This window comes from Elephas maximus, chromosome 14 (assembly GCF_024166365.1).
Source record: "Elephas maximus indicus isolate mEleMax1 chromosome 14, mEleMax1 primary haplotype, whole genome shotgun sequence".
NCBI classification, from domain to species: Eukaryota; Metazoa; Chordata; class Mammalia; order Proboscidea; family Elephantidae; genus Elephas; species Elephas maximus.
The window spans coordinates 56409268-56423744 of NC_064832.1; positions in this window are offsets into that span (position 1 = coordinate 56409268).

The following is a 14477-nucleotide window of genomic DNA, read 5'->3' on the forward strand; positions in this document are numbered from 1 at the left end:
ATGGTCTGTGTTCAAATTCTGGCTTTGGAACAGAGAGAGTATTTTTTAAATTTATTTAATGAAGTAATGCATATTATGTACATAAAATATAAACACCCAATAAATGTTAGCTTTTACATCATCACCTTTTTTGCAATGCAAGAATCAAGTAAAATAAGACCAAGAAAAATTATCCTTCCATTGACACAGCCAACTAGTGCATTACCTTGTGGCAAGTTAGTGCCTGATACTAGCTTATAGAAATAGGTAAGCCTAATAAGTAGGCAATGAATTTAATCAGTTCACTTGTTTTTCTATGCTTTACTGCAGAATGTCATCATCGTGGGCTTTTAAAGAGAAAAGATTAGTCAAATTATCCTTAAATATGTGAACTTCAAGAATGATTTGATGAGGAAGGGTTATAATAGCCAGTAGCGGGAATGTCAATAGGCCACAGTGATATATAATAGGCTGAGATATGAATTTGGGAGATAAATTCCATGATGTTGATAATTTGCCTACTGATTAAAAGGATAATGTTATGCGTGATGATGAAAAGATGGGTAGATGCAATAGCATAAGTGATAGGTTGACAGGTTTAGTGCACAAAAGGGAAAACCCAATAGTACTTCAACTTCAGCAATGATGTGTTGTAGTAGGTGCTGTGGCCTGTGTATTGCCAAGTATGTAAGGCCAATAGTGTGGGGAAGAAAAAGCAAGATCATTGCCTTCCGTCTTTTAAGAGATCTACCCATTGCTGTAGTCAATTCTGACTCACAGCAACACTGTAGGACAGAGTAGAATTGCCCCATAGGATTTCCAAAGCTGTATATCTTTGTGGAAGCAAACTGCCACATCTTTCTCCTGTGGAGCAGCTGGTGGGTTCAAACCATCAACCTTTAAGTTAGCTTCTGAGCACTTTAACTACTGTGCAACTAGGGCTCCTTTCTAGAGATCTAGTGGCAGGGAATATAGCAACACAATAACCAAGGGTGCTACATGGAGGCTATTAGCCATAAAGAAGGGTAGGTTTCTTCAATTCCCAACTCTTCCTAAAGATTTATTCAAAGTTTTGTGGAGTAAAACTCCATCTTAATTCTCTCTTTCCGTCTCTCCTTGTGAAAAGAGAAGAGTAGCTAGAATTTGCAGGCCTTTTTATATGACCAGTCCTTTTGACCTTGAAAGAATAGACATGTAGAATATGAAATAACAAATAAATTTTATTAAGAATAAAAGTTACCCAGGTTGTTCATTACTGATAAGTGTAGTGCAGAGTTTGTAAACCTCTTCAATTCCAGGCTTTCCACACCTGTGCAATGGAATGGTCCTGAATTTTTACGGATTTGCAGCAACTGCTACAAAACTGCTGCCAGGAGACAAATTTGTTCTAGAGAAGGAAGACTGCTGCCAAACTTTCTGTCTAAAAAAAGAGGCTCGGTGATTTTTACGCTTGCTTACATTACTAAATCAAGGCAGTGGTGAAGCCTCCTTTCCAATTTTCACCATTATCCTTCTGAATATTTTGACTTTCCAGGACCTCTGTGAGTGACTTGTCTTCTACAGACTATTTATTGATTCTAAAGGGTAATATTGTACAGGTTTTGGAACTGTACTTCTTCATTTGTGATATATCACCAAATATATACAGAACCAGATTTCTTGTTTTTCTTACTCTTTGGTCTCCCACACCATATATGGCTTAGACTTAAATCTAATGTTAAGCATAATTTTGTTTTGAAATTTTCAGAACACTCTGAATGCTTTAAAATTAGTGATGTAAATGGGTACATGACAGATAGGAGAAAACCTAGACATATTGGAGGACTCTGTGATATGATAGAAAAAGCACTCTATATGGTATCAGATCATCTATATACAAGATTTGTCTCTGCCACTTAATGGTCTTATAATTGGGACCAAAATACTTAAACTCCACGCTTCAAGCACAGTATTTATAATTTGAGGGAAATAATATCTATCTTAATACATGAAAGTGTTATAGGCTCCTTGTAAAAAATAAAGTAATATAAAGAAGCTAATTCTGTTTCTCATCTAATAGAATTCACAGGAATTATAAGAAGTGTATTAATTTTTTAAGAAAAAATATCTTTCCTAACATAGCTGAGTCTATAATGCCTCTTTTTCCTCACATATGTAAATTGCCGGAAATTGATATTGCTCTGAAATTCAAATATACCCAGATTCTGGCCACTTCTAAAAAAAAAACTTCTAGTCCCCTTCAAACTATTTCCTCTGCCTGGAACATTATTCCACCCAAAATTCAAATGGCTCCTTAACATTGTTGCTCAAATTCTATCTTTTCAATTAAGCCTAACTTAAGAAACTAGATTAAAAAACAGACACAAACACACAAATAACACAAAGTAGAAGGAAGGAAATGATAAAGATAAGAGCATAAATAAATGAAATAGAAAGCAGAAACACCACAGAAAATAACCGGTCAATTTTTTTTCTTTGAAAAGATTATGAAATTCATAAATCCCTCTCACAACTGGTCAAGAAATAAAATAAAGAAAACTCAAGTTACTAATAAGCAGCATAAAAACTAGGAACCTTAGAAAGATAATAACAATATATTACAAGTGACGTTACACCAAAGATTTTGAATTAGAAGAAATGGACAATTTTTTTTTTGGATCACAATTTACCAAAACTGACACAAGAAGAGATAGAATTTCCAAATATCTAATTAAAAAATTGTATTTTTAATCAAAACCTTTTCACAAGAAATCTCCAGGCCTGGGTGATTTAACTAGTTAATTTTTCAAACATTTAAGTTATATATATATATATATATATATGAATTTTATACAAACTCAATTAGGAAACAGAGGAGAAAACATTTCTTAGTGTATTGACAATACCAAAATCTGACAAATTAAATACAGAAAAAAGAAAATTGCGTATCAATATTCTTCTAAGCATGGATGCAAAAATCAAAAAAAAAAAATGAAAGCAAATCAAATCCATTAATTCAGAGAGATTATAAATAACACCTGATGAAGTGGAGTTTATCTAAAGAATGCTATTTTGGTTTAACATTAGAACATAACTGAGTCAATCAACATAAATGTATAAAGAAGAAAAATTACACAGTCTACTCAATAGATGGAGATAAAATATTTGGAAGCGAGATAGATTATTTTTTATTAGATTTTATTTTAATTTTTAGGAATTAGAACTATGGAAACAACTTTATGTTTATACATAAGGACAACCTTAGTGGTTATAAACAAATTTATTTTGGAAATTTGACATGGAAGATAGATTCTTTATAGTACTTGACAAGCAAGAGATAAAACAATTCATGTGTTTATGTATTAATACCATTCCAAGTATAGGCCATCGTTAATTTTCCAAGAACTCCCACAAAAGTCAAGGTGAATACCACTTTTAAATAACCTGAATACAATTGTCCAACCCTATCAAACATGGTAATAGAAAGGTTTATTTCTTTAGGTAAAACAAAGTTTCTGTACTCAAAACAAGTTGAAGATGTGTCAAAGAACAGTGACCATACTTATAATACTATATACGTGGGGATTTCTCTTTTAAATGCTCTTTCATTAAATTTGAGCTCCTGATGTATTTCTACCGACATCTAAAAATGCTTTCCAGGTATCTTTAAAGCAATGTAATAAAAACAGCACATGCAGAAGAGTATGTGCCTTGGACACAGCTGGGATTTTTTTTTCCCCTTTCATTTCCAAACTTCTTATTAAATTCCAGTACACTGAAAAATGTCATAAATTTTCAGGGAATTAAAATAAGAAGCGAAAAGTTTGTAGAAATAACTTGAAGATACTTAATATATTTAATTTCATGTATGATACTTTTCCTTCAAATTATTGGCTGTGTCATTTATTCTGTCCCAGATTCTCTCCTACACTTACCATAAGAAATAGTTCTAAAGGCTCAGTAGGAAATTAGAAACTACAGCAAGTCTTTTAAGTTTTAAAATCCATTATTATGTGACAAAAGTTCTACATTAGAAAAATATTACTCTATATAATTTTAAAAAATAACAATTTTCTATCCTTATTCATGAGGAATGATGTAGCACAAGGGTTTTAAAACCATATTCCATGAAGACTAAGAGGGCACTATACATACACTGCATTTACACGAACAGGTTATTTTAAAAAAAAAAATTTATATATTGGGTTACCCAGTAATAATTTATTTGAACAAAGGATTTTTCCAGTTGCCATTCTGCCAATTCCTAATCACAGCAACCCCATGTGTATCAGGCTATAACTGTGCTCCATACAGTTTTCAATGACTGATTTTTCAAAGGCAGATTGCTAGGCCTTTATTCCGAGGTGCCTTGGGGTGGACTCTTGCGGTTAACCATGTCTACCGCTAAAGGACTCCAAACATAGGACACCTATTAGCTATTTCATTATGGACATGTGACACAGTCAACATGTGCCACGGTTTCTGTATCTGGAAAAAATGATAATATTGACATCATTGGATTGTTTTTACAATGAAATATGACTAAGCATACAAAATGTTTACCATGTTAATGCTCATAATAAATGTTAACTATGTCTATATATTAAAGAGCTGAGAACAACTAATCTCTAGTACACAGTACAAGAAGAAAATATTGAAATCAGTAATTTAGGAAAGAGACTAAAATTTTTCAATACTCTGAGCTTAAAGATTCTCATATTTTGGTGGTTAAAAAAAACGCTTGAAATATTCTAAATTAAGATGGTTATTTAAATTAAAATGTATTAAAAAAGAAAGAAAAAACTTCCTCTACAGCTCAGCATTATTAAAGAACTGAATTACAACTCTCTTAAACGAAGAAAAGGGAATCAAAGTAAAATATTGCATCAGTTAATTTTACAGGGCAAAACCCAGCAAGATAGGTTTTTATTCCGAAAGTTTTAGAGTCAGTATTACCAAGGAATATAGAGCACTTAATAAATCACAAGGTGTATAAAATTAATGACTCAAAAGAAGGCTTAAATCCTCGACTCATTTAAAAAATCTGTCATTAGCATGAAAAATGCAAGAAAAGTAGATTGTTTGTAAGTGAAGGAGACCTTGTTGAATTACTTATTGACAAACAGAAGGTAACAGAGTACTTGGCTCATACTGAAGTTACTGTAAACAAGCAGGCTGCATAGCTTGCATTCCAGAGGAAATTAGAAAATCTGCTTATTCTGATGAGTTGTATTTTAAAAACGAAGGAAGCTGGGATGGTTTATTAAAATGGGAGGGGGTGAGGGAAGCACTAGACAGCTAAGGATTTTAAAGGTTAATATAATGATGATGCACAATATGGTAATCTAAAATAGGTAGCTAAGTTTTCCAGTAAAATTTTATGTGTTTAGCAATCCAGTGGTAGCCTGTCCTACTTTTCCTCCAAAATAATAACACTGAATTAGAAAAAGGCAAAAGCCCACAATTTTAGGATTTAGGGAAACATAGAAGAAAATTAAAAGTGTTATAATTTTTAGGACATATAAACTAAATTCTGAAAAACTTGCTCAGGCTCATTTATGTAAACAACTACTGAAAAACAGGGAAACGATTTTATTCCACCTTACCCCCAGTGTCTTTCCTCTGGCTCAGAGACTCAGGAGCCCCAGTGGCACAGTGATTAAGAGCTACACCTGTTAACCAAAAGGTTGGCAGTTGAAATCTACCAGCTGCTCTTTGGAAACTCAATGGGGCAGTTCTACTCTGTCCTATAGGGTCGCAATGCTTGTACCTATAACCAGTCTCCCCAAACAAATAGCAATCACTAAACAACTCAAATACATAAAAAACTTAAATATCAGACGAGAGTATTTCAGTTTTATAGATATTCCCTTTCGAGCTTGTGAAAATAGTGTTTTTTCTCAAACTCTACTTTGTTTTACTACTTTGCTATTTTCTCTTCGCATAGAATCGAATAGAGAAATATATTCTAGGTGTTCAGTTCCACACTCTAGGTTGAGATGAATCCTATAATTATAACATGCTGTATTTATTCCTCTGCTCCACTAATCCCAAAACCTGATTGCACATCAATATCACCTTGTAAGCTATGAAGGAAATACCAGATGCCTAGCTAAATCCCAGCTTTCGCTGTTAAGTCTTGTATGTTTTCTTCTCTCTCTCTCTCCTTTTTTTCTTTTTAATTGCCCTAGAATTCTGGCGTCCAAAAAAGACTTGGAGCCACTCTTCTTTGTTATTTCTTACAGTATATAAAACATTCCACATATATGAACCATTCCAGAAGTGGTTGGCTTCAACAACTCCCTCCTGATGTCTTTTCTGTACTCTAACACTGTACAGCAATCATGATACTCCGACACGAATATGAATATCTCTCCCTGGCTCCTCAAAAACCAGAATCGGTATCGATTCCTTGTTTATCAGATTCTGGAAAAATGTTTCCTTCTCATATCTTGTTACTTTGGGAAATTTTATCAAACATTTCCCAACCTCCTTTTGAAGGCAGAAATTCTGGAGAATCCTAGACTCTTTCCTGTCACAAACTCTTGCATCCTAAACGTTCTCTCTGATAACCCTATTATTACAAATCTGCCTTTTTTTTTTATTTCCAGGATTCTGACTTCTCACTTGATATATATCGCAACCATTTCCTAGTTGGTTTCCCTGCCCCATGTGTCCACACTCCCTTCTTAATCTAACACAAACAGAAAACAGCCACTAGATCATCTTCCTGAAATAACCTGATTTGTCTGTCTGCTGTTTAATATGTTTTAAAATTCTAATCCTAATCCCCTTCTAGCAATGATAAAGACACAAGAGAGTTATGGATCAGAGGAATTAACTAAAAAGCAGTGGGAAACATTTGGAGAGCCTGAACGGTGAGGAGAACTGCTCTAGGTCTTTTATGCTTGTGTTTGAAGCTATAGCCATGGGCCAAATTGCTGGAGGTTTTAGAAGGAACATAGCCTGAGGGAAGATTTTAATACCTGGTATCATTTCTTCAGAGTTTCTGAGTAGTGCGAAGGGGTAATCGCTAATCGAAAGGTTGGCGATTTTAGTCCACACAGAGATACCTGGGAATAAAGACCTGACAATCTACCTGTGAAAAACCAGCCATTGAAAAGCCTATGGGCAAAGATCTACTCTGGCACACATAGGGTTACTATGATTTGGGGTCATAATGAGTCAGAGTTGACTTGATGACAACTGGTTCATTTTTGTTTGTTTTGTTTTATACAATAATATACACATACATGTATAGAATATATGGTACCATTCAAACAACAAAATGAACAGTTAAAACCATAAATTCCTTATAAAGTACATAGGAATGAAGTTAACCATAAAAACACAAACCCTATGGAGAGAATTTGAAAACTAACAAAGGTCTTGGGAGACATTTTACACTCTTGAATGAGAAGACTTACTATTATAAAGATGTCACTTAGCCTCAGTTAGTCTCATTTTATAAGGCAATCTCAATCAAGATTTCAACCTATTTTTTAGAAAATCTTACTGTCTTAGTCATCTAGAGCTGCTATGACAGAAATATCACAAGCAATGGCTTGAACAAACAGAAGTTTATTCTCTCACAGTCCATTAGGCTAGAAGTCAGAATTCAGGGTGCTGGCTCCAGGGGAAGGATTTCTCTGTCGGCTCTGGAAAAAGGTTCTTACAATGCATCAGTCTTCCTTTGGTCTGGGAGCATATCAGTGCAGGAACCTCAGGTCCAAAGGACGCACTCTGCTCCCAGCGCTGCTTTCTTGGTTGTATGAGGTCCTCATGTCTCTCTGCTCACTTCTGTCTTTTATATCTCAGAAGAGATTGGTTTAAGACACTGTCTAATCTTGTAGACCTAATCAGTATAACTGCAGCTAATCCTTCTTATTACATCATAGTGATAGGATTTACAGCACATAGGGAAATCACATCAGAAGATAAAATGGTAGACAATCATACAATTATACAAGGAAATCATGACCTAGCCAAGTTGACAGATATTTTGCGGGGACACAGTTCAATCCACGACACTTTAAAAATTTTATGCAGAAATAAAGGGTTTTGTATAGGAAAAGCAAGTTTTGGAGGGGGGGGGAAGAAAAAGAAATGGCATAGACCTGAACTCCTTGGTATTAAGACATACTATAAACCACGTTAATAAAAATAGTTTGCAAAAACAGTAATGGGAAATATACCAAGGAGAACATAGATAGCCTGGCAAATTTCCACATACATATGGTAAAGTACTGAGAAGAAAAAAAAAAAATTTTTTTTTTTTTTTTTGTACCACAAATCCATGTGGTTAAGAGCTACAGCTGCTAACCATAAAAGGTTGGTAGTTCAAATCCACCAGGCACTCCTTGGAAGTTATATGGGGCAGTTCCACTCCATCCTATAGGGTTGCTATGAGTAGAAATCAACTCGGCAGCAGCAGGTTTGGTTTTGGTTTTAGTATTGAAAAGTCAGAAAAATGCAACTGGATTACCACCTGCCTTAGTTATCTAGTGCTGCTATAACAGAAATACTGCAAGTGGGTAGCTTTAACAAACGGAAATTTATTTTCTCTCAGTTTACAACCCGCTGCCGTCAAGTCAATTCCAACTCACAGGGACCCTATAGAACACTGTAGCGCTGCCCCAAAGGATTTTCATGGTTGTAAACCTTTACAGAAGCAAACTACCATATCTTTCTCCAGCAGTGCCTGTTGGGATCAAACTGCCAACCTTTTGGTTAGCACCCAAGCACTTTAACCATTGTGCCACCAGGGATCCTTACCATTTAGGAGGCTAGAAGTCTGAATTCAGGGTGTTGGGTTTAGGGGAAGGGTTTCTCTTTCTGTTGGTGGGGCAAGTCCTTGTTCCTGGTTCCCTGGTGATCTTCATGTGATATGGCATCTATCTCCCTGCATCTCTGCTGTTTCTCAATGCCTAATCTGCTTTTTTTATATCTCAGAGGAGATTGGCTTAAAACATACCCTACACTGATATGGCCTCTTAAAATTGCAAAGAAAACCCACTCCCGAATGGGGTTATAAGGACAGATATGGTGGTTAAGTTTACAACACATATTTTGGGGCAACACAATTCAATCCAAAACACCACCTAATAGAATTTAAAAAAGTGATCTTGAGAATTAAATATCTAAATGTGAAGGGTAAAATATTAAAGTTAATAGTAAACAATATAGAAGAATATATTTATGCCATAGTTTTGAGGATTAGCTTCTTACCAAAAACCCCAATACACAGATTAAAAGAAAAAAAAAAAAAGACTTTATTAAAATAAAAGATTTCTGTTAAACAAGAGACAATTCAGAAAGAATTAATGTATAAATGACAGATGGAAATAAATACTTTAACTGTCTCAAACTAAAATGGGACTAATATTAGGAAGTAAAAAGAACTGCAAATGAACAAGAAAAGTAATACAATATATAAAAGTAGGTGAAGTAAATTATAATCAAATCAAAAATTCAAAATGCCAAGATCATTAGTAATCACATAAGTGCAAATTAAAACAAAAGAGATTGTTTCTTGCATTCAGTTTATTGAAAAATAAACAAAAGCTGTAACTTTAAGCATTGCTGGGATTGTGAGGATATAGGAACACTCATGTACTCATAGTTCTCTGGTAGAAATACAACTGATACAACCATTTGGAAGACCAATCTGGCAATATTTAATTTAAAATGTGGAATGTTATGCACTGAATTGTGTGCTGCAAAAAGGTTAGGTTGAAATCCTGACCTCTGTACCTGTAAATATGTCCCTGGTTGGAAATAAGATTTTATATTTTTTGTATTAATGAGGTTATGCCAAAACAGGGTGGGTCCTAAACCTAATCACTTCTGAGTCATAAAAAGAGCAGAATAGACCCAGAGACACACACAGGGGGAAGATGTGATATGAAGAGACAGATACTCACAGCACATGCATTTACAAACCCAGGAACGCTAAGCATTTCTGGCAGCTACTAGAAGCTGAAATAGACAAAGAAGGACCTCCTTGTAGAGCCACACCCTATATTTGGACTTCTAGTCTCCTGGACTGTGAAAAAATAAATTTCTTTTCTTCAAAGTTACCAACTTGTGGTATTTCTGTTATGGCAGCACTCGGTAACTAAGACAATATGTACAACGTTGTGATCCAGAAGGCTTATGCTATTCCTCTGTTATAGTTGTGATCCTTGTTGGCCCAGACCACAAAAGTCCAGCATTGGCTCTGAATGCAAAAAGCTGAAGAGTGTACAGTTGCCTGTCAGCGGGGAGGGGAATAGATAAAACATGGTGGATGCATAGAATGAGGAGTTAGCACTTAGAACTAACTAGATCTACTCACAGCATCAGGTATAAATCTTGTAAACGTAGTTCTGAGAAACTCAGAGCAAATAATGAGAACAAAATTATTCATAAATATCAAAATATACTCATGTTTACAACAAATATTTTTAATGATTTTTTTTTTTGTATTTTTGTTGACAATAAACACAGCAAAATATACAGGGTTCCCATTCAACAATTTCTAGTATGTTCAAGGCAATCTAGGCTTTCCTATGCACTTCAAAATTCCAGTCTCGGCTCACTACCCAACTCCAAAGCCTTAAAACAATCTCAAAGTCCCTTTTGCTATATAACATAATCGTGAGAGTGATATCTCCTTATATGTACAAGTTCTGCCCTGGTGATACTACAAGAGCGAGGGCCATTATGGCTGACCTTAGAATCCTGCCTACTACAACTCCCAAAAGGCTTGTAATGAAAATCATCAGTCCTCTATCTCATTCTCAACTACCCTCACTGTAGTTCCCAGAAGTACATTCCAAATGTTTATATTTTCTAAGGTATTTATATTGTTAGTTCTTGGTCTATCAATTTTAAATATTTTACACTGAAATCTTCTCACCTTAGATAGAGATTTAACTGTCTTTATTTCCCCAACTTTTCTGTCCCCATGGGATTTATGAATATGTAAATATGGTTTAGTGCAAATCCAATTATTTTCATTGAATTATATTTATATTGTCCATGTTGTAGCATGTAAGTGCTTTGCTGTTTTGTTGCTTTTGCTAATATTATCGTGTTCTCATTTTTGTCCCAAGTGTTTTAATGTAGAAAATGTTCTTTTGAGTAACTACCCTTACCAGAATTCTCCTACTCCAACCTCTGCTAATTTATCTCCAATTTTCCTATGCTGTACAGATGGCTTTTCTTCACTACTTTCTTGATTCATTTTATTTTCTGGATCACATATATTCACTACTTTATTTTGATGGAGCACACTCGAAGAATGGGTGGATGGGAGACAAATCCTCTTAGACTTTGCGTTTGTGAAAATATGTTTATTATATTCTCAAAATGTACTTACAGTTTTTCTAGGTATAGATATGAAAATCAATACCCTTCAGCATTGTAAAGGTTTCATTTCAATGTATTAGAACATCCGCTGCTGCTATTGACCTAACGTGTTGCCACCTAATGCTTACTCTATTGTAACTGACCTATTTGTTTCTCTCAGGGAACTTTTAGTGTCTTCTATTTACCTCTGCTATGACATCTCTTGATGGGTTTTGTTATTCATTCATTTTACTGAGTACTATATGGAACTTTTAATCATTTCTATTACAAATGAGCAAAATTTTCAGCTGGGCTAAACTATTAGGGGTAAGGAGCTACCATTTAAAAATATTTAGTGAGTAATTAATAATTTAATACTGTTCTTTATTCAAGCACTCAATGCTTTAATGGAGGCAGATGGGCAAGTCATAGAATAAAAATCTAGAATTTACAAATACCTAGAATATTTTAATTATAGGATTATAGGGACACAATTTTAGGGGTCATTTGTAGGAATAAGATTTTTTTTTTAAATATACATCTTATTACACACTGCCAAGAAAAAGACATTGCATTTAGAAAACAAATTATTAGGCTTTCTGGTATACTGTATTTCCTTAGTCCCAGAAAAAGTTAAATTTGTGGAAAAATGGATGGAGTTCATAAAGATTGGAAAAATAGAATTAAAGAATAAGAAGTATTCAATTATTTGGAAAGATTAGGAAATCTAAATATGTATAGCTCAGCTAACAAATTATTGAGCTGCAGTTATATAAAACAGAAAAAGAAGAGAGGAGAATAATTGCTTAGTATGCTACATGAGTTGGAATCGACTCGAAGGCACTGGTTTTGGTTTTTTGGGGGGGTACGCTACGTGAGGGAGACTTGGTGCACAGTGGTTAAAGTGCTTGGCTGCTAAGGTTGGTGGCTTGACTCCATCAGTTGCTCCACTGGAGAAAGATGTGGCAGTCTGGTTTTCTAAAGGTTTGCAGCCTTGGAAACCCTATGGGGCAGTTCTACTCTGATCTATAAGGTCTTTATCATTCGGAATTGGCTCGATGGCAACAAGTTTGGTTTTTTATTTGGTTTTATGCCGAATGGAGTCATACTGAGTTTTAATGCAATTGAATAAAATATTAATGTAGACTTCATTTGCAATACAACAGATTTTGGAATTTGTAACTATTAAATGTTGGTTACAAATTAATAAATTGTTAGTATCCACCTTGATTCTTTAAATTCTCTCAAATAAATGTGAAAAACGTGACTCGCAGGAAAGTCTGCTGTTTATTCCTTTCAACATTTTCCAGGCAGAAATGGAGTTGTGTGTGTGTGTGTGTGTGTGTGTGTGTGTGTGTGGAAGGGAGGGGTATTTTTAACTGATCTGCAAAGCGTATCAGGCCTGTTTCTTCATTCAAGCAGCCCTTATATTCATGTTTACGGAGTTTCTATTGTCAATTACAACACAATTTCTAGAAATCATTGCAACAATATCATGAATTTCTACCTTAAAAATGTAAGCTAATAGCTCTCCAAAAGAAAAAAAAAAAAAAAAACCCTGTTGCCAGTGACTCATAACAACCCTATAGGACAGGGTAGAACTGCCCGATAGGTTTTCCAAGGAGCAGCTGGTGGATTCAAACTGCCGACCTTTTGGTTAGCAGCCTAAGCTCTTAACCACTGTGCTACTAGGGCTCCTAGTAGTTCTTCATAGGCCCATAAAATTATAAAAATAAGTTATACCAAAAAAACACAAAAATGACGAAAGTCAGGCAAATTGCGTCAGGTCCCAAAAGACAAAATAATTTTCACTTACTTGTGTGTACTCTGTCCTGTAGGGTTGCTGTGAGTTGGAATAGACTCGACGGCACCGGGTTTTGGTTGGGTGCACACCACGCAGTGCACAAATAGTACTTTTACAGAGTTCTTTTTGTATTTTTTCTATTTAGTGTAACAAACACATATTCATTGAATACCAAGATATTTGCACAGTACAGATGGTGTCTGGCTCAATTCACAAATATGAGAACAAAGTTAGATCTTCCATCAGGACAAAAAAGATTTACTCATCCAGCAAATATGTACTGTGCACCCACTGTGCCATCCATCCTCTGGGATGCATAGTGAGGGAGACAGAAACTAAATCTGGGCAAATGAAGACAGAAGATGCTTGCAGATGGTGGTTATTGTTCTGAAGGAAATGAAACTGAATAGAGCGACAATGTCTGGTGGGGAGAGGACAGGCTTCAGACTCTGAGTTTACAGTGTTCAAGGAAGGCCTCTATGAATTCACAAGAAAGGACCTATTTGTTGACAAATAAGTCAAATATGTTGACAAATATGTTGCATATTTGTTCTCAGGTAGAGACATATTGTGAAGAGAGACTGGTGTTGCAATTTCAGTTGTACATCTGTTACAATGTTTTCTCTGTTCATGTTCATATTAATTAGTCTAAAAATTTGTAATTTTTCTATACTAAAAATGATTTTTAATGCACTTTGAATACCTGATGGGTGATATTTCATGATACATAGCATCTATTAGATTAGATCCACTTTATAAGTGAGAAAGCTGAATCATGCTTTGCTTAAGTAATTTGATCAAAGTCGTCTAACTAATATGTCATTTAGCGTCTGTTTGAACTCAGGTCTGCCTGTGTACAATGCCCATGTTCTATCCATGCACAGTCCATTTTATTTTACTTTTGAACATGAAATATGGTGTCTTCTTTTTCTAGTACTGCTATCACAGAAGTACCCCAAGTGGGTGGCTTTGACAAACTGAAATTTATTTTCTCACAGTTTGGAAGGCTAGAAGTCTAAATTCAGGGCGCTGACTCTAGGGGAAGGCTTTTTCTTTCTGTCAGCTCTGGGGGAAGGTCTTTGCCTCTTCTTAGCTTCTATTCCTAGGTTCCTTAGTGATCATGTGGCATAAATTGCCCCCTCCATTTGTGTTTGCTTTCTTACTTGTTTAATCTGCTCTTTATATCTCATAACAAGAGGATGTCCCAAAAGAGGAGGTGGTCATTAGGTCAAAGACAATCTTTTCGTTAAGTGAATAAGGGCCAAAGCTTTCTGTTTTGTGTAAGTTGGCATTTCGTGTAAGAGGAAATATATTGGAAACCTACTTTCTAATTATTCAGTTTTGTTTAAAAGCGGTAAATAAATACATAAAACATACACATAAC